The sequence below is a fragment of the Sciurus carolinensis genome, unplaced genomic scaffold (assembly GCF_902686445.1).
Source record: "Sciurus carolinensis unplaced genomic scaffold, mSciCar1.2, whole genome shotgun sequence".
NCBI lineage: Eukaryota > Metazoa > Chordata > Mammalia > Rodentia > Sciuridae > Sciurus > Sciurus carolinensis.
In genome coordinates this window covers 536,251-557,420 of record NW_025920119.1, presented here as the reverse complement: position 1 = coordinate 557,420, position 21,170 = coordinate 536,251, and the positions used below count along the sequence as shown (strand labels likewise).

The 21,170-nt window shown below is 45.6% G+C and overlaps 1 pseudogene; it reads left to right on the top strand.

The window, feature by feature from the left end:
- The window catches only part of LOC124973668 (tetratricopeptide repeat protein 28-like), a 37,879-nt pseudogene extending 25,359 nt beyond the window's left edge, over positions 1–12,520 (top strand).
- The last annotated feature ends 8,650 nt before the right edge of the window (positions 12,521–21,170 follow it).

Below are 21,170 nucleotides of genomic sequence, written 5' to 3'. Positions count from 1 at the left end.
GAGACTCACCAATCATCATGAGTTGACATCAAAACTTCACAATCCCATTTCCAAATCAATTTTATTCTAGATGAAGAAGACTCTGATTCAATGAAGGAAACTCCAACAAGAACAAGAGGCCCAAGAGGCCCAAGGGGCCCCCAGTCTTCTAATCATGTAGTGACTTGGGGGGATATAAAGAGTTTAACAACAACTGCTCAACAATTGCTATCCAAGATGGCTTTAAAATGTACCCCAGAAATTTTGGTTACAGCTCTTTTTGCAAAAATTACCCAAAATTCCAGAACTATCTTGTCTATTTTTGTGTTATTTTTCTATTATATCCCTGTTGGTGGTGCCCCTGTATAGAAAACTGTTCTATCTTTGATTTCCCACACTCATTATAATATTTGTGTCCACTTAGAAGAAATTGTTAACTCTTCTAAAATTTATATCAAGCTATACTTGATAATAGGGCTGCTATTGATTATTTCCTGTTATTACATCGTAAGAAATGCCATGAATTTAATAATGTGTTGTTTCAATTTAACTGATAACAGTAACCCCATTCAAAAGAAATTGCATCATCTCAAAGACATTATAAAAAAGTTGTAACAAGATGATGGAGGTTGGGATTTACTAATTATTTAACCTCATGGCTACCAAATTTTATATGGTCAAACAACTTTTCATTGGAGGATATTTATTGATACTTGCCTTAGTATGCTGTGCTTGTATTTGACAATGTTCCTCCACATTCCTTAAAGATAATACAAGTCATGTCTATTCAAAGGTCACACAATACAAAACAAAAAGGGGAGTTGTAGAGATTCAGACCATGAGAAAGTACAAAGGAGTGTAAGTCCTTTGAGTGAGCAAACTTTTCAGGACAATAAAGGCCTTCTGTTTGTCTTGCTTACAAAAAGTCTGTAACTCCTCTGTCCTTGAGGCATGGAGACATTATATTTAAAAATGGTACTGGAGGACTCTGAGAAGGAAGTGAGTTATATGAATCTGCACATGCACAAAGTTAACTGCACTAATGTAACCTGATACCTCCCTGGAGTAGACACTAAAACTGAACTGGCTTTCCATAGGAACGACTTCTTGCTGTACACCATTCCTGTGTGCTTTCCTCTTTATTTGCTCTTCCCTTAACCTTTATAGCTGGACCATTAATATTTGTAAATGATTTTTAATGATTCTTCCTTGTTAACTTTAAAAATACTTCTTCTCTTGGAAAACCCTTCCCTTTATGGCCAGAGGCTGGCCAGTCCTGAAGCTGCTCAGGGGCTCAGAACACTGCTTCTCTGGGACCTCCTCACAGATGGGGTGTGGAGGAGCATGGGGCTCACAGGGATGTGGCTTTGTTTTCTCCTCGGACAGGATTTGGTGCTTCCTGAACAGGCTGTTGGCTCACTCTTAGAAATGGAGGGGTGTCTCCTCCCTCCCTGTGTATTCCCTTCTGTGTACCTAGGGACAGAAAATGCAGAAGAACCTCAGGGAAAGCAAGGCCAGTCATTCCTCAGGAGGTGCCTGCCCAGCTCCACTCAGTGCAAGTTGACAGACCCCCTCCCCCACTTCCCTGAATGACTTTACAGCATTTGTTACTGAAAGGAAGGGGACAGTGTACTGCAGCACCCCCTGTGAGCTGGATGTCCTGCCCGAGCCAGTTCTCTGGTGTGCTAACTGGGAGGCTCCAGTCTCAGGAATGGAGTCCATTTGAGGTGCTCCCTGTACCCTCCACAGGGTTCATGCTCATTGGGAGTGAAGTTAAGCTGAAGAGCCCCTCCTCACTCATCAGCCAGACCCTCCCAGAGATCCTGCAGCATCTGGAGCCTGCACGGGATGCCCTGTGAGAGTTCCTGCACCTGGTAATGGGCAAAGGAACACCTGAGTGAGTCGCCAGCCATAGATCACTGGGAATGCAGAAGGGGAGAGACTGGAGTTTCCCTAGCACTGGGAGGTGGGCAGGTGACACCGTGTGTTGGGTCCCACAGGTGGCTGTGGGACCACTTGTGGATGGTCCATTCCATGCCAAGACCTTGGGAGGTGGGCAGTTAAGGACAGTGACCCACACCCTACTATTTCCCTGTGGCTTCAAGCAAGTCATTCTGGTTCTCTGAGTTCAGGTTCCACACATAGAAGGTGGTGATGAAATTAATGTTTCAAGTTCATAATAAAGATTTGAAAAAATGTGAACACCTGGAACATAGTATGGCTGTAGTAGCTCACAGACACAATCAGATGACAGTGGTCTCTCCCTACACTTACATGGATGGTGCCTGATTGTTCCTCTGGCTGTCCCAGTATCTTCAGTGTCCCAGTGGTGTGAACAGAAGTCAAGAAACAGTGACATAAAACTTGTCCCATCCTACCAATCATTTAGCACTCTTAACCCCCTTACAGTACTGTGCCAGCAAGAGTAGCACTGTCCAACCCTGGAGACTTAAGTGGCATGGGTTCAGAGCTATGCCATATCCACAATTCCCAAACCTGAAGCAAACAGCGGCCCCATTATCACCATGCAGGCCAGGAGCTGCATGCTCCATCACTCCACCCAGGCTTGAGAGAGAGAATCCCATGAGGTCCCATGCAGGGCCTGCATTCCAAGTGTGTGGGTTCATGCAAACTCGTAGTCCCATAGGGAGGGCCTGGGCAGGAGTCCTACACCCCATGTGCTGGGCCTATGCACTCTTAGTGCCTTGGTCTCCTGATGGATGAGTCATGCACATTTCTCCAACTTAGGGTCTGCCTGAAGTTTTTCTGAGGCCCTGGCAAGAATGGGGTGTGACTAAGTGTGCTGTGACCCATGGCAACTAGGGGCATCTGATGCAGGAAGATGTGCTCACACTCCTTGAGGGTTTTGGGAAATGATCTCCACTGGCACCAACTGTGTCTGGACGCTGTGCAGAGGCTTTCAGTTGCTCAGTCCAGGTCACTTCTTAGGTCTCTGTCACCCTCAAAGTTCTTCCTTCCTGGTTCCCTCTCCCAGTCTGGTTTTCCTAGGTGGTAGAACTCCCTTCACACTCAGGAGCATTCTCCTCAGGCTGGGCCTCAGCTGCTTATGTGCCTTGGGTACTCCCACCAGGCACAACTCAGCTTTCCTCCTCTTCCACAGTTTTGTCTCCTGAGGGTGTTTTGGCCACAGTCAAGCCTGTTCCACCCTACCTTCTTCCAACTACCCCAATGCTCCTTCCAGCTCATGGGACAGGGCACAGCTTCCCAGGAGTGCCTGCTTTCTTCTAGCTGATGTGAGCATGCTGCATCCTGCCTGACATCTGAGTCTGGGCATCTAAGTGTTTCACTCTTAGAAAAACCTCAGGGGGCATTTTGAGCAACTTGTTGTACCACAACAGGGATGGCAATCAAGCCTCAGGGTAGACAGAGGTGTCCCCTGGAGTGCCTACCAGGGACAGTGGGGGGTGAGGCATGTCTGGTATGTTCACGAGCAGAGGATGAGGAAGGAAGCTGCTGGGGAATCCTGAGGGCCAGACTGTGTTGAGGCCTGCAGACAGGAGGGACAATTCCAGGGGTGGACTACAGGTCTGTGGGACAGTGGTTGGTGCTGAGGGGAGCCAAGTTGCAAGTTGGGGAAGGAGGGATATGCCAGCCATGTTCATGATGGGTGCTTCCTGGTGGGCTGGGGTGGGCTGTGGACAGCAAAGAGGTCTTGGAGGGTCTTAGGTCTTACCCTTTGGTGGGGTGCAGTTACATGGTCTGGGCAGCACCTAGCCTGAGACCTCCTTTTAGATAAATTGCTCTAGAGTCTATGGAGGAGAACCAGGGACAGGAAGGGTGGGACAGGGCCTAGGAAGGGGAAAAAAACCTTCATTCTGTTCTGTCCAGCTGCTCTCATGAGCAGACCCTTCTGATCTCACCCCCCTTGCAAAATGACTGTCCAACACCTGGCATCATGTCCTCAGGCCTGGCCTCATGTGCCACCCAGGTCAGCAGTCAGCAGTCAGCCCTGAACTGGCTCCACCCTGGGGGCTCCATGTTCCCTCAGAACACACAGAGATAATCCAGGCCTGTTCAGGTCTCTGACTCTCCCCCTTGTCCTGCCAGGTGGAGAAGTCCCTGTAGTGTATCCAAAATGGGAAGTGCAACACCACAGAGTGTAGAGAACAAAGAGGGCAGCATCCCCAGCTGGCAGGCCTTCCTCACCACTGTGGGTTTCTGACTGGACTCCCCCAGCTAGTGGTCTCCAGGCGGCTGCCTTCCTAATCTCCGACCTGGATGACCGGCTCCAGAAGTGCAGCAACACCCTCCAGTCCCATGGGTGCAGGACTGTCAGACCATGGTGAACAGAGGGGCAGAAGAGGAGGTAACCATGGTCCCTATGTTCTTGGGGAAGCTGGGACTCACAGTTAGGAGGGGCAAGTCATTCTGAGAAATGATAAAAGTCCCTGACCCAGCTCCTGCTGCTGATATGGGCCAGACATAGGCTGTTCACCCAATGGATCCTATCTGTATGAAGCAGAGTCCATGCTAAACAGACCCAACACAGCTTGGCCTCTTCTGGGATGACATGAGGTGAGACTGGGCAGGCATTAATTCCAACTCATACTGTCACTGGCAGCCATGGTTCTGACAAAGCTGCAGGCAGCCAGAATGAAGCAGGCTGCTGGGACTGTGACTACACCTGGAGGGCTGTGGCAGGGTCAGGCTTCCTCAGAGACCACTCTCTCCAAGTCATATGTGGACACATTTCTTTTAGGTCCAAGCCTGAAAAATGCCACCAATGCTGAGCATTGGGACTCTCTCCCCTGGAAGGTGGCAGGACTGTGTTTTTAGAGGCCCCACTGGATAACTCCTGCCCGTTGTTTTGGTATGGGTCTGCCCAACCCTGCCCTCCAGACCTACAAATTCATCACAGCCTCAGAGACAAATGAGCAGCCAATCAGCTGGGTAAGTGGATCCCAGATGGCTGAGCCAAGTTGAGACAGAAAGTGTGAATTGACCACAGACAGGACCTATAAGTCATGCAGTCTCACTGCTCTTTTCTGTCTGAATGATCAGTAAGGAAAGGCACAGGCTGGCCCTGCAAGGGTAGGTCCTAATAGCATCATAGCACAGAGCGACTCCGATGACACTCTCAGAGCCTGTCATCTGTAGTCTAGGGCAGTTCCTGAACTAGCCATTCAGTGCTCTCCTGCACCCTGTCAGCCCACCCCAACTCTTTCATTTGATTGACAAGTGTCATAGCCACCATCTCCAGCCACCATCTCCAGCCCACATGACAGACACAGGGGCTTTGATTAAAGTATGTTTCATGGCTAAAACTAAACAGCCACCAAGGCAGTGCAATGAATGAGTCAAGCCTGCTTAGCAATTTTTACTTTAGTACTTACTCTGAGCATGATGCAGATCTAACTCAGGGATTTGGATGATTCCAATTCTTAACATCATGTAGGTCCTTCCCAACTTAGCCTTGAGTGTCTCTGTGCCCACTCACTCTCCTTCTGGCCAGTGATGTCTAGAATTAACCCAGGGTGAAAGCATGTGTGGGCTTCTGGATGGGAGAGCAGACTTTGAACAGCACAGAACAGTTTTTCTGGTCCACATGAAGTGTAATTATTTGAGAAAACAGTTAGTACTGTACCAGAGATCATGCCAGCAGCTCACTTTCAGCAGAAACACTTCTATGTGCAAATGAAGCAGTCCTGTCTGGAACAAGTTCTGGGGTTCTCAGCAGGGCTGGAGCCTCCTCTGACCTGGGGCTGTTCCAGGCCAGGATTTGAACATGAAACCTGCCCATGGGCCACTCCCTTCAGTCCCTGCCCGTTTTGTAGGAAGTTGTTCCATCTGCTTGTGAATAGCACCAGGAAGGCACTTCCAGAACACTTCATGTCACGAGTCCCAGAATTCCAGAGGCCTAACAGCCTGTGCACCACAGAAAGGCATAACTAGACCCACACCGAGGGCACGTGGGGTTCATAAAAGCCAGTCGTCACATTCTATGATTTCAGGGGAAGCCTGGGGCCACAGGGAGGTCTCCTGAACCCCTAGGGAACCCTCTGGAACCCTTCAGTGCAGCATGCCCTGCCGCAGGGCCCTGACCTGGGCATGCTTATCTTCACTGCTCTTGCTCTTCCTCAGCTGGGGCCTCCTGTGGCAGCATGTGCTCCTTGTGCAAATAGCCTGTGCTTGGCTCTCTCTCTCTCTCTCTCTCTCTCTCTCTCTCTCTCTCTCTCTCTCTCTCTCTTTTTCTTATAATCTGCTGGTTGAAGTTTGTTAAAAATATGGTGGGAATGATGAGTGCAATTTTAAGTAGCAGATGTCCTCAGGGAAGCCTCTGCATACCCACCCCACCCAGGTTCTCCAGCTGCTGCACTGCTGCCTGGCTCTTGGGGACTCAGCTGAGGCCAGTACTGCTACCCCTGGCTCCCCTCCTCTGCTGCCCCTGCCCTTTCCTGCTCCACCCCTCTATTCCCTTGATTTAACCTTTTAAGTTCAACTAAAGCAGCAGGGCTAGAATGAATTTTGACACTGGGGACACACAGGAAGTAGAGAACACAGATGAGAGCCTGGACCACAGGACTCTTGAGTGGGCCAGGTTCTCTTCCCTGGGTGCTGGGGCACCAAGATACTCCTTTCACCATGAACTTCAATTTCCTGAAGATGGCTTTAATGAAATGCATGAGTAAATAAGGAGATCACCAGTCCCCTAACCTGGCCTTCCTTTCCTGTGGCCTCTTCTGTGTGTGAATTTTGTGTGTGATGGGGGATGAGAGACTGGAGTAGAGCCAGGTGCCAGGAGACCATGTGACATTTTTCCCCATGTACATGGGTCCTGCTGCCTTTCAGCTCCCCAGAAGACAGCAGGCACTAAGCAGGAAGGCACCTTAAGAAGAACATAAAACACTGTACACACACTTGGCAAAGAGGATCGTGACAATGACAGCAGACAAGGACAACTCAGGGACTTGAGGTGAAGAGGCTGGGTCTGTCAGGTGCTCATGTCTATCTCCCTCACTCAGCTCCACCAGGTGCTGGTGCAGCTCCAGGCTGGTGAGAAAGAGCAGAACTTTGCACCAGTTCTCATTCAGATCTCCATCACTATTCACCTGTGGTAGCTCCCAAGATGCCACAAATTCCTGGCAGCACCGCATAGGACACAGCACTCTTGACTAACTTGCTTCTCCTCCAGGTTCTGTTGGGGAGGCTCTTAGGGGTCTTACTTCAGTGCTTTCTTAGATGATGTTTTATAGTGTAGAGACTCTGCTGCTACCACATGATTCCCAGGCCATCCTCCAGCTTTGTCTCCTTTCCCTGCATTATGACATCACCTACCTCCTCTGTCCACATCACCTTACTAGGAACCTGCTGGGTTCCAGTCATTGTAGAGTCACCCAGGATTAGCAGCTAAAGAAAACTTATAATCACATTGCCAGAACAGTGGCTACAGTGTTGTCTATCACTGGCTGCTGGGAGCTAGGAGGAAGGAAGACTTGCTGAGACACCCTTCTGGGACCAGGACAGCTAGTGCTGCACTTTCAGGCCCTTGTTCAGTACAGGAGGCTCACTGTGGCTCTTCTCCCTAACATAGCTGGCCAGTTCCTGACTCTATGGCAGCTTATTTACAGCAGGTACATCTGCTGATGAAGCCCCAGAGAGTCCCCGGGTCTTCCTCCCCCAATCCCCCCAAGTGCCTGGTGACTTGCCTGGGAGCCTGCACCCCACAACTTTCTCTTGAACACCTGCTGTGTGCAGGGCAGTGTTCCAGTTCCTGAGATGTGGCTGTGAGCAAAAGAACAGCTGCCCTGCCCTCCTGGTGCCATCCCTCTGCAGAAGGGGACAGGCAGACCCAATCAGAACTGTGTCCCAGAGCACCTGCAGTTGAAGGGGCACATCAGCATTGGAGACTGGCTGGAGGTGGGCAGGGTTCAGAGAAGGCCTCAGAGAGACATGGGTTGTTGACAGAAAGACCCAGGCAGGGGGAATAGCCAGGTAGCAGAACAGGGGTTGGCATGGGGCAGAAGAGAGCAGGCAGTCCATGGTGGAGGAGGCAGTGAGAGGCTGACCTCACTGCCACAGAAACCAGCTATCAGGACACTGAGGTCCTGAAGGGGAATTTTTCTTCCTGCCTGTGAACCTGGGCACTCAGTACTGGGCCTCTTTTCTATTTTCTAACCTGTTTTCTAGATGACACTGTCAGCTCCCCTCAACATGGGGTTGGCTCTGAGTTTTCAGACACATGGTTTCTTTCAAGGATGAAGGGGACCCAGGGCTTCCAGGCCCTTTGTGACACCAGCAGCCTTCACAAGTTGTGCTACTTGCTTTTATTCTGTGCATTTAAAACATAGTCTCCTGGCTAGGCTTGGTGGGGCACACCTGCAATCCCAGTAGCTTGGAAGACTGAGTCAGGAGGATTGTGAGTTCAAAGCCAGACTCAGCAATAGCAAGGCACCAAGCAACTGAGACCCTGTCTCCAAATAAAATATAGGACTGGGGATGTGGCTCAGTGGTTGAGTGTCCCTGAGTTCAATCCCCAGTACTGGGGAAAAAAAAGTCTCCTGAAATAAAAAAGGTAAATCTGGTCCATTTAGATAAACACAGATGTAGTCAGCAGGTATCACAGGCAAGATTGAGAAAAGTCAGGCCCAGGCCTGGAGAGTTCTCTTCACCTGTGTGACAGGTCATAAACCGTGATACAGGTCTGTGGGCCAGGAGAGGTGACCACACCTTTCCAGTAAAGGAGGAACTTATGGCCCTACAGGTCCAGGCAGCCTGAGCCCCCAGCCTTCTGTGCTCCACTCCTTACCTGTAACACTAGATGCCAGCTGTGTCACAGGGCACAGAGTTCCCATGCTGGCTCTGGGACTGAGACTAGGGCTGATTCTTGGGAGTTTGGGTACCTAGGCTCACATGGGGTTCTCGAGGTCTGCTTGCTGACTAAGCACTGGGCAGAGAGCAGCACCTCAATGCCAGGCATCCAGAACAGTGCTCTGCTGGTCCTACACAGGGTGTTGGTGGGTGGATACCATTCTATGGGAGTAATGAATTAAGATACTTGGGTAAAAGTAGAGGTTTTAGAAACAGAAATGTTACATTTATATAACTGATTACTCATTTTAAAATGCTGAATTGAACTCCCTGAGACCTTCCTGTTGCTTTCAGGGATTATTTGTTCTCCAGTTCAGAAAGGACAATATCCCATGGTGACCAGAATACCCAGTGACTCTTCCAGGGAACCTTGGTCCAAAGGCAAAAGTGGTGTCAGACAAGTGTAAGGATCTCTGAGGAAGAACAAAACAGGAAGAGATTTCCCCTCAGGGGGCTGTGCAGTCCTGAATCAGAGAGACTTCAGACAGTGGCCATGTTGTGTATAGAACACTGCCACTTTAAAATTGCCAGATCAGAGGACAGGGCATGGGATCCTAGGTGCCCTTTCCCCTGGGGGCTCAGTACAAATCCTCATGAGAGTTTTAGGTGGAGCTATGTGATCTTCCAAGGAAGGCTGGTCAAGGTATGCAATGCTCAAGTCCTGCAGGCCCTTCATCCTGCGTGTTGGTCCCTGTCTGTGGATAGTCATAGGCCACATGTCTGAGTTTGGCATCTTCCCAGGGACAGGAGAGGACCTTGTTGAATACCTAAGAGAATGGTCTTTCTCTGTTGCTCAAGATGTCCCTGAAATGGTGGACTCATGTGTTCTTCCTGTCTCCCAAGTACCTGGGACCCCAGGTATGTGCCACCGCACCTGCTGTAATGGCTCTTAAATTGTCTCTCTGCAGTGTCAACAGCTCAGCAGTCAGCCTCATGCTCAGGAAGCTCCATAACAGTGGTTGTGCTGCTCTGGGTCTTCTTAGGATTGTGGGAGTTGGGGAGCAGAGCCCTGGGCTTTGGCATGAGATTGAACTCCCTGTGGGGTGGCTCAGCCAGGAAGATCACAGCTAACAGACAAGAAGCCCGTGTGAGGACCCTGTCCTTGCCCAGGAGTAACCTCCACCTTCCTGAGCACCAGCTTTAAATATGGGCCCCAATGCTGAGTGAAGTATCCCATGTTGTTTTTCTAGATAGTCCAAGTAGAATGTTTTTTTTGTGAAAGAACAGAAAAGATCAAAATGTTTAGAAGCCTCATTAAGCCCTGACCTCAGTGCTCAAGAGCCTGATTCAGAGCAGGAGGTGACCAGAGCTCTGTCAGAGAAAGCAGAGGGTAGGCAGCAGCTCCACACTCAGCAGCAGGAGCCTTCTCAGAGACAGGGACAGGGAGGCCTCAGTTGCCCTCAGACCCACCCTGCCGGTGTGAAGCAGTACATTGGCACCAGCTCTGTCCTGTCCAGCATATGAACCTCCCTGAGGACACAGCTCTGTGCATCTGTTTCTCCAGGTTTCTATCTCTGGGAGGTTGGGCAGGAGGAAGTCATCCTGAAGACTGGGAAGCAGGCCAACTGGTGCACCATGCACTTCACCCTGCAGTCACTGCTGTCTCTCTTTGGTAAGACCCTTCTGTGAGGTCCTGCCACACTCCTCCTAGCTGCATTTTGGGAAATGGGAGAGAAGCGATGAGACTTTTTCATCTTTTTCATGTTTGTTTTAGGGACTGTTTAAGAGCAAGGAGCACAGCTGCATTCAGTGGCAGAACAGTCCATCCCAGCACTGTGCAAAAAAGAGGCAATAAACAAAAACCTCTTCTCTCATGGAACTCGAACCTATGGGAGCCAGACACCTGAAATATAGGTAGCAGGCCTGAGGGCCTAACATATGCTATAGGAAAAGCAGGGTGAGGAGAGAGGGTGCCATGGAGCCCACAGAACATGGTGACAGGACAGGCCTGTCCCTCCATGGGGCAAGGAAGGTCCACAGGCCTGGCAGGAGCAGGTGCCCAGACATGGAAGGTGCACCTGGGCTGGAATGTGCTCTCCAGGTCTGCAGAGCCAGTGCTGGCTGCTATGTGGGCATGCTGTGCAGGTGCTGGAACCCACAGCCTCTGCTGGAGAACGTGCCTCACAGCAGGGAGAGGGCCAGGGATGCCCTGCTATTGCTGGTCAGGAAAGCGGCAGGAGGAATTGGTGACTGTAGCTTGGACCCATTCTGTACTGCGGCAAGTGACAAGAGTGGAGTGCAGGGAGAAGTCAGTGTGGAGATGCCACTATGCATGGAAACACCCAGATGCATACATGTTAGAAGGAGGAGGACTGCATCCCATGGGCACCTCGTGTTCAAAGCTCACATGGACAAGAGGAAGCAGTGACAGCAGGGGTGCCCCACCCCAGGAATGAGGGTGAATGCTGGGCCTCCAAGTGCAGGCCTCCTGGTGGTCCTGCAAGTGCAGAGGAGAGGTAGCTGAGGAACAGTGGGGGGGGTGACTCCTGGGGTCTGCTGGGACCACCAGGACCCACTGTAGCAAATGGAAGGTGTGGGAATAAGCTCAGAGGACCCTGCTGACCTTCAGTCACAGGTCAGAGAAGAATGGCATATGTGGGTCCTTCTGCTGGCGACAAGGAGAGGTGTGGAGACAGTCTCAAGGGTGTGGCTGTGGCTTCCCTAGGGTAATTTTGTCCCTACCTAAGACTTACGTCTTTTTCCAACTGCGCTTTTGCTTTTCAGGATTGTAACATGAATTTCACTTGTACATAAGTAGTATTTGCATAATTTCCTGTTAGCTTTCTAAGGATGTTTGTAATTTTGAAAGAAAAATGGAAACAATGTAACATTTTAACAGGTCAATGGAGCACCTGTGCCTTGTGCTCAGCCTGAGCTCCATCCCCTCCTCCATGAGCTTAGTCTCCAGGTCCAGGTGTGGCTCAGAGGGTTGTGGCTCAGAAGGCTGAGACTCCAGGGGAACAGGACTACAAAAGGCCCAGCCATGTTTATGCCAGTTGATCCACCCTGTCAAGGAGCCAGCTGTCCCCCCAGGCCTGCCCCATGGGCAGCAAGGATGAGGAGGAATAGAGCTTCTCCATCATCAGCACCTAGCCCTGGCACTCTACCCAGAGGGCAGGGAGGTGTGCTTCTCCTCTTATCCCAAGCAGCCCTTTGGGGTACAGCTGTAGGGTTGAAGGTCTTGGTCAGTTCCAAGGAGAGAATTAGCACTCCCAATTCTCCAGTGAAGATGACTCTGATCCCCAGCCCCAACTCACCCTTCCAAAAGGTCAGGAAGCTGACAAGCTCAGACATGGGCCAGCTGGACCAGTCCAGCAAGAATCCACAGAGCACAATAAAGTCCCAGGAGGATGGCTGCCCCAAGCTGGATGCCCAGGAGCTGGCCCAGAAAATACTGGAAGAGATGCAGAGTCACCTCATTGCAGCAGAGTGCCTCCAGAGAAGTGCACCCAAGGGTCCCGGGCAAGACCCAGGAAGATGTGCTGGCATCCCCAAGCACCCTGGTCTCCAGAGCCTCAGAAACTCACACCTTCAGCAGGCCTGTCCTCTCTCATCAGAAGAGCCAGCCATTGACTGTCACCACAGCCTGTCTAGGAGCTCATCCCTGCCCAAGGTGAGCTCTGGGTACAGGAGCCCCACTTCTCAAAGTGAGCAGTGGCCACCCTTCCCCCTGCAACTCCCAGGTCTCCCTGTCCAACAAGCTGCTCTTTAAATGGAAGTGCTCCAGCTCTCCCTACAGCACCCACATTTCTTATCTGTTCCAGAGAAATATAAAAATTGACACAGTGGACTACAAATAATCCTGCTTTACACTTAGACCCCCAGATCCTCTTCTCCATCCCACCTATCCAGGCAGTTGTCCCTCTCTCACCCTGCCAGGATTATAGAGTATTACTATTCTCCATTTGCAGGTTGCCAGGCCCAGAAGAAGAGGAGGTTCATTCAAGGACAAATCTTTATGTTGAAAAGTAGCATTCCTACTTCCTTCCATTTGCTTAGCCCTATGGTTTTGGGTTTATAATCCTGCATTATCAGAAATGAATTTCATCCAATATTGAGATATTTATTAAATGGGTAGCAATTGTGCATTTGAGCTTCAAAGAATAATAATTCTCTATATAATTATCCCCAATATACTTATATTAAATAAAATGTTTTGAAATTCTAAAGTAACTTTACATCCCAGAAGCAGAACTCAGAATCTACCCTTTAGTTAGGTGAGACCTGTCTGTCAGGGTTTTGAGTGTACAGAAGTTTTTGAAGTACAGATATTTTCTTTTTGAACCAAAAATGCAAAAATAAAATAAAATTTGTATGTAATCGAGAAAAATTGATGATTCTTATCTATCATTTCAAGTCATTCATTCATTCCACAAATATCTGCTAAGAGTTTATGTTGTTTTAAATAGAATCAAACAATACAAAAGAAGCAGAAAGTTAAATTAGGGGTTAAAAAGCTTATAAAATAAAGTGTACTCACCTAGATGCCATTATTTCCTGAACACATACAATCATTACAGTCCAGTAACTAGCCAACAAGGACCCCCTGGCCCCTCATATCCTCCTGAGACCTGCCTTGGCCAGCCCTGGGGTGAGAGGGCCCCAGGCATCCACTGTCCTGAGGTCTCTACTGTGCTGTCTGTGGCTGACTGAGTAGGAGCAGGGCAGGCAGCAAGACTGGACACTGTGTGCCGGCAGACCTCAGGAACATCTGTGAGTGCCCATCACTCCCTCTCCTCATGAAGGCAACCCAGGAGCCAATAGGTAATGTGAACTAATGTCAGTGAGGTCAGTAAGGTCACAAGCAGGACAGAGTGATAGAGAAATACAGCAGTCGAAAGAAGAGAAGAAAGACACCAGAGACTGGGAAAGTCCCTAAAGAAGCCCCATCCCAGGTCCCTCTGCAGGCCAGGCTTCATCCTCTCCTTGGGATCAAGTTGTCCTAACTGTGGATGCAGTTTAGAAATGGGCAGGGGAAGGCTAGTGAGTCAAAATGACTACAGACAGAAACCATGGCTAGGGAAAAAGATCTGTGCACAGGAGCTGAGAGGACATATGTCATAGGGTCTAGGTCATCTCCCATTCTCCTCTTGTCTTGTACACTCTGACATGAAATAAATAAAATCCCATGTGTATCCTGCCATGGCCAGTTCCTGTAATGGTTCGTACCACTCCCTTGTCTCCTGGGGACAGGATGCTAACACTGCTCCCCGGTTCCTGAATCAGTAGGTTCCCATCTCAGAGGAACCAAACACATGAACAGCCTATATGGTGCACATTCTCCCCAGCCTGCACAAACTACTTCATCTCTCTTTCCTAACTGAACTGTCCTCAATGGCTCCAACTCTGCCTTCCTCTTCTCTCTCAAAACAGGCCCCTTAAATCAGGTTTTTTCTTCCAAAACATCAACAGCTACATCCACAATGCAAAACTCAGAGGTCAATTCTGATTTCTTTGGCATGTAGTAAAAAGGATGACCTACAAGGTCCTCTAAATGTTTGATCTGCATCTAATTAAACTTTAAGATGTATGCCAATAACTACCAATTTACTTTAAACACAGGGATTATCAGAGAAAGTTACACAGTACCATGAGAAAATAGTGAGGTGAATTCAGAGGAGTCACCATCTCTCCACAAAAGACTTTTTAATAGAACTTTTTGCATGATAAAAATCTGATGACCACAGTAGCCATGCAACACACAGCACAGGTAGCTCAGCTAATGAGCAACAGGAATGTGGTTACCAAGATCAGGAATGAATGTGAACTGGAATTCAACTTTTATGTATATAGAAATAGCCACATGAGACAACTGACCTCTGTCTCATACAGCACAATGAGGCTAGTGGCATGAATGCGTGAACAAGCCACATCAGAACAGAAACACAAGGGAAGCAACAGTTCAGAAGCAAAAGAAGCATAAGGTTAGAATTTGTCTCTTCTAGAGCATCATAAAAGGATAGTATATCAACAAGAATACTCATCATGGCTCAGGAAATTTCTAGGATGTCCCAGGGTCCCTGAGAAGCACTCAGGATCCACTGACCCCATCTTCAGAGTTCACATAGAGCAGAAATCTTATTTATACCTAACCTGGAATATGTCCTCAACTGATAATGGAAAAGACAGAACACTGCCCATTTACACAATCTTTGAAAAATTTTTTTGTAGTAGTAGATAGAGAGCATGCCTTTATTTTTATGTGGTGCTAAAGATCAAATCCAGTGCCTCACATGTGCTAGACAAATGCTCTGCCACTGAGTTATAGTCCCAGCCTAATATTATTTTATTTTTCTGAATGAAAAATTATGTTTAAATTATGTTTAAAATGCTTATGTAGAAAAACAAATCTAACCAAATCAAGATGGTGTTGCCTAAATTTATCAACAAAATTCAAACACAACAGTTACACCTGAAAACTGAGAGTGGAATATGGTTATGTTCTTCTATAAAACTGATCTGGAATTGCACACAGTAATGCTTCCAGAGGCTAGAAATATCATAAAAGAAATTTTCCAGTTACCTTAGAGTCCCTTAAGGTAACAAAGTGAGAATCTAATTTCAGAGTCAAGATAAGGTTAAGATTTTAACATAGCTAATTGGTCCACAGGACTGGCACCCCTGCTACTACCAACAGAAAATTATTTTCCATTTTGAAAGGGAAATTGTTTTGAAACTTTCAAGTTCCAAATTACAAGCATCTAGACTCTTTAAAGCACAAGCACAGGCACAGACACATGAGGATGGGTAAAATTTCATCCAGGTTCTTTTATCAAACTAGATGTCATGAAATCTGGTTTCATTTTCCACTAATTGTTGACCTTTGAGAGGAGGCAAATAGGTTCTCAGATATGCCCCTCTTGAGGATTAATTCAGTAAAAATAAATGATGTTTTTGAAGTTGGGCATGTCAACACACACCTGTAATCCTAGCAACATGAAGTTTAAAGTTAGCCTGGATGACTTAGTGAGACCCTGCCTCAAAATAAAATAAAAAGAGAAGGGGATGTGGCTCAATGGTATGGTGCCCCTGGGTTTAAAACTCAGTATAGAAAAATAAATTATCCCTAGTATCACAGAGAATGTAAACTTATTTGAAAATAGATTAGCTGTAGATGTAGTCCAGGTAAGATGAGGTCATCACCATTATTCTATATTTAGAATAACCAAAATCTCCACTAGAAAACTTCTAGAACTCTAAATGAATTCAGCAAAGTAGCAGGATATAAGACAAACACCCATAAATAAATTGCATTCTTGTATATCAGTGATGAGTCAACTGAAAAAGAAAGTAGAAAAACTACCCCATTCAAAATAGCCTGAAAAAATTTGTGAATCAATTTAACAAAGAGGTGAAAGACATCTACAATGAAAATTACAGAACTCTAAAGAAACAAACTGAAGAAAATCTTAGAAGCTAGAAAGTCTTCCCATGTTCTTGGACAGGCAGAAATAATATTGTCAAAATGGCCATACTACCAAAGGTGTTATACAGATTTAATGCAATTCTTATAAATGATATGAAGATGTTCTTCAGAGAAATTGAGAAAACAGTCATGGAATTCATTTGGAAAAATAAGAGGCTGAGAATAGCCAAATCAATCCTCAGTGAGAAAAGTGCAGCAGGAGGCATCATAATACAAGAACTTAAATTATAATACAGAGCTAAAGTAACAAAAATGGCATTAGCACAAAAACAGACATGTAGACCAAGAGAACAGAAGAGAAGACATACACAACCCAACACACATACAGTTATCTCATACTACACAAAGGTTCCATAAATGTATACTGGAGAAAAATAGCCTCTTCAGTAAATGGTGCTTGGAAAACTGAAATCCATATGTAACAAAATAAAATTAGACCTATATATCTCACCCTGCAAAAAATCAACTGAAAGAAGATCATGGATGTGTGCCTACTAGAAGAAAAAATAGGTCCAACTCTCCATCATGTCAGGTTAGGAACCAAAATCCTCCACAAGACTCCTAAAGCACAAGAAGTGAAATAAAAAACCAGTAAACTGGATTCCATCAAACTGATTCTGTGATGTTTTGCAGCACCAGAAAAAATAAAAAGTATGAAGTGAGAGTCTACAGATTGGGAGAAAAAGTTTTCCACCTTCATCTCAGAGCATTAATATCCAGGATATATAAAATCTAAAAAATTAACATGGAAAAACAAACCCAATCAATAAATGGACAAAGGAACTGATCAGAAACTTCACAGAACAAGAAATAAGATCACTCAACAAAGATATGAAAAAAATGTTCATCATCACTAGACATTAGAGAAATACATATTAAAACTACACTGAGATTCCATCTCACTCTTGTCAGAATGGCATTTATTAAGAGTACTAGTATCATTACATGTTGGTGAGGATGTAGGGAATAAGGTACACTCATACATTGTTGGTAGGACTGAAAGTTGGTGCAACCACGCTGGAAAGCAGTATGGAGATTCCTCAGAAAACCTGGAATGGAATGACCCAGTAATCCCACTCTTCAGCATATACCCGAGGACTTAATATCAGCATACTATAGTGATGCTGCCATATCAATGTTTATAGCAGCTCGATTCACAATAGCTTGCTATGGAACCAACCTAGGTGTCCTTCAACAGATGAATGGATAAAGAAATTGTGGTACATTTACACAGTGGAATATTTCTCAGTCATACAGAAGAATGAAATTATAACATGTGCTGCTAAATGGATGGAACTGGAAACTATAGTGCTAAGCAAACTAAGCCAATCCCCCAATCCAAAGACCCAATGTTCTCTCTGATATGCAGATGCTGACTCATAATAGGTTGGGTGAGGGAGGGATTTTGGGAAGTTCATCAGATGGAACAGGATGGAGTGGGGGACAGAGGGGGATGGGAATGGGAAAGACAGAAGAATGAACGGACATAACTTTCCTATGTTTATATATTAATACACAACCAGCGTAACTCCACATCGTGTACAACCACAAGAAAGGGATGTTATAGTCCATGTATTATGATGTCAAAATACACTGTTGTCATGTATAACTAAGAAGAACAATTAAAATATATGAATCAAAAATTGATAGAATAGGGACTTGGGTCATATCTCAGTGGTAGAGTGCTCATCTAGCATGTATGAGGTACTGGGTTTCATTCTCAGCACCACAAATAAAAAACAAAATAATGGTACAAGTTGTACAACCATAGAAATGAGATTATGTACCCTATTTGTGTACAATGAATCAAAATGCAGTGTGTCAAAAATTAAAAGCTAAGTAAAAATAATTTTAAAATGTAGAATAAAACAATGAGATAATAAAAATCCAAACATCTAATTTTACAAAAAATAAATAAATAAAATAGGTACAAGCTACACTTTGCTACACTTTTCAAAAAAATTGACACAATATATAGGAAACATGCCAAACTCATAATTATATTTAGAGATTTTAATATACATCTTTAAAAAAATAAAGAATATAGATGAAGTTGTCAGGGTAACCCTAATCTGGTGGAGGCGTTATAAAAGGGAAATTTGGACACAGACACAGACATGCACAGAGGGAAGGCAAAGAGGGAATCTGATAACTGGATTTGAGAATTTTACTCTCCAGACCTGTGAAAAAATAAGTCTCTGATTTTTAAACCATTCAGTTTTACCTGGCCTGGTGGCACACACCTGTAATCCTAGCAGCTCAGGAGGCTGAGGCAGGAGGATTGAAAGTTCATCTTAGCAAGACCCTGTCCCAAAATTAAAAAAAAAAAAAAAAAAAAAAGCTGGGGATGTGACTCAGGGGTTAATCACTCTGAATTCAATCCTGGTGCCAAGAAACAATAAACAAAAAGCCCAGTCAGTTTGCCCTATTTGGCAGGCCAAGGAAATGAGTATACCAGTAACAATTACTTCTCCCTGTCACCCCCAGGGAGCCTAAATTCCACTTTCTGTAGGAATGTGTCTATTCTAGGTGCCTCTAGAAGCAAAATCATACAAATTTTGTCCATTGGAACTGGCTTATTTCACTTAGCTTAATTTCCTCAAGGTTCATCAATATTGTACCATACATCACAATTTCATTTACTTTTATAGATGAAAATATCCATTGTATGACCAATGTATTTATGCAGTTTTCTATTGATGGACATGTGGGTGTTTTCTATCTTTTTATTGGGGATAATGATGCCATGAATGTAAACAAGTGTCTTTGGGGTATATACATAGGGGTTGAATTGCTGGGTATGTAGTCTAGTTTGCTACTTTCATGCTGTTTTGGGGGTCATACATATGCAAGGACTACCTGCCCAAAGTTATAAAAAAAAACCTTTTTCCCTCTTTTTCTTTTTAAGTTTTATGGATTTGGAGCTTATATTTAGGTCCATGGATGATCTGTTGGGAACGAATTTTAATGTATGTAATGGTCTACATTCTCTTTTAAAACCAACCTTCCTTCCTTCCTTCCTTTCCTTTCCTTTACCTTCCTGCCTTCCTTCCTCCTTCCTTCCTTCCTTCCTTCCTTCCTTCCTCCTTCCCTCCCTCTCTCTCTACCAGGGATTGAACTCAGGGACACTCAACCACTGAGACACATCCCCTGTCTTTTTCTGTATTTTATTTAGAGACAGCATCTCACTGAGTTGCTTAGGGTCTCACTAATTTTCTGATTCTGACTTTGAACTTGTGTTCACAAGGCCTCAGTCTTGTGAGCCACTGGGATTACAGGTGTGTACAACTGCACCTGCCTTCTTTCTTTCTTAATTCTTTTTTCATCTGGCAATCCAATTTGTCAACTATGTGTTGGAAAGACAAGCTTTTCTCCACTGAGTAAAACTTTGTAAAAATAAACAAACAAAAAACTAAAAAATCTCATGCTTCCAGCCAATTTGAAGTAACAGTGTCAATGTTACAGTCCTGTCTGAAACCAGAGGACAATACACAAGAAAAAGTTGTCCAGATACTTGGGTTCACTGACCTTGAGAGATGGGAAACAAAATAATGAACTCTGCAGTTCCCATAGTTAACAACCCTGAGTGTATCCAAGACAGGGAACAGAGGAAAACGTGGTGGAGACCAGTGGATTCTGCAGGCAATAAATAGCTGAGAATGAGGAGAACAAGGCAGAATATCAGTGAGGAGAGAGCACAGGAACCTCTGGAGATTGCATAGTCATCCTTTGGCACCCAGCCTAGAAGTGAGCAGCAGATGCAGGTGAGGATGACACCAAAGCCTGGGAGAGAGAACAATCCATAGAAAAAGCAGTCATGAAATCCATCTGAAAAAAAAAGGCCCAGAATAGTCAAAGAAATGCTTAGGGAGAAAAGTGAACCAGACCTTAAATTATACTACAGAGCTATAGTAACAAAAGCAGCATGGCATTGGCACCAATATTGACATGAAGATCAATGGTATAGAACAGAAGACACACAGATGAACCACATAAATACAGCTTCTCATCCTAGACAAAGGTGCCAAAACCATACACTAGAGAAAAGAGTGTCTTCTCAACAAATGATGCTGGAAAAACTGGAAATTCATTTGCAACAAAATGAAACTAGATACCTATGTCTCACCCTAAACAAAACCCAAAGTGGATCAAGGACCTAGGCATTAGACAAGAGATTCTGCACATACTAGAAGAAAAAGTAGGCCCAACTCTCCATCATGTCGGCCTAAGAACCAAATTCCTCATCAAGATTCCTAAAGTAGGGCTAGGGACATAGCTAGTTGGTAGAGTGAGTGCTTGCCTAGCACGCACAAAGCCCTGGATTTGATCCCCAGCACCACCACCAAAAACCAAACCAAAACAAAACAAAAAAACACGTTCTAAAGTGCAAGAAGTAAAATCAAGAATCAATGGGACGGTATCAAACTAAAAAGCTTCACAGCAGAGTAAATAATCAAGAATACGAGCAGAGATCCCACAGACTGGGGGAAAAATCTCCGCCACCTGCACCTCAGATAGAGCAGTAATCTCCAGGTATATAATGAACTCAAAAAACTCTACACCAAAAAACCCAAATGACCCAATCAACAAATGGGCAAAGGAACTAAAGAGGCATTTCACAGAAGCAGAAACATCATGTCAGCAAATATATGAAAAAGTGTTCAACATCACAAGCAGTTAGTGAAATGCAAATCAGAACTACACTGAGGTGGCATCTTACCCCAGTCAGAATGGCAACTATCAAGAATACAAGCAACAATAAATGTCGACAAGGATTTGGGGAAAAGGTACACTCATATGTTGCTGGTGGGTCTGCAAATCAGTACAAGCACTCTGGAAAACAGTAGGGAGGTTCCTCAGAAAACTCGGAATGGAATCACCATTTGACTCAGCCATTCTACTCCTTGGCATATATCCAAAGACTCAAAATAAGCCT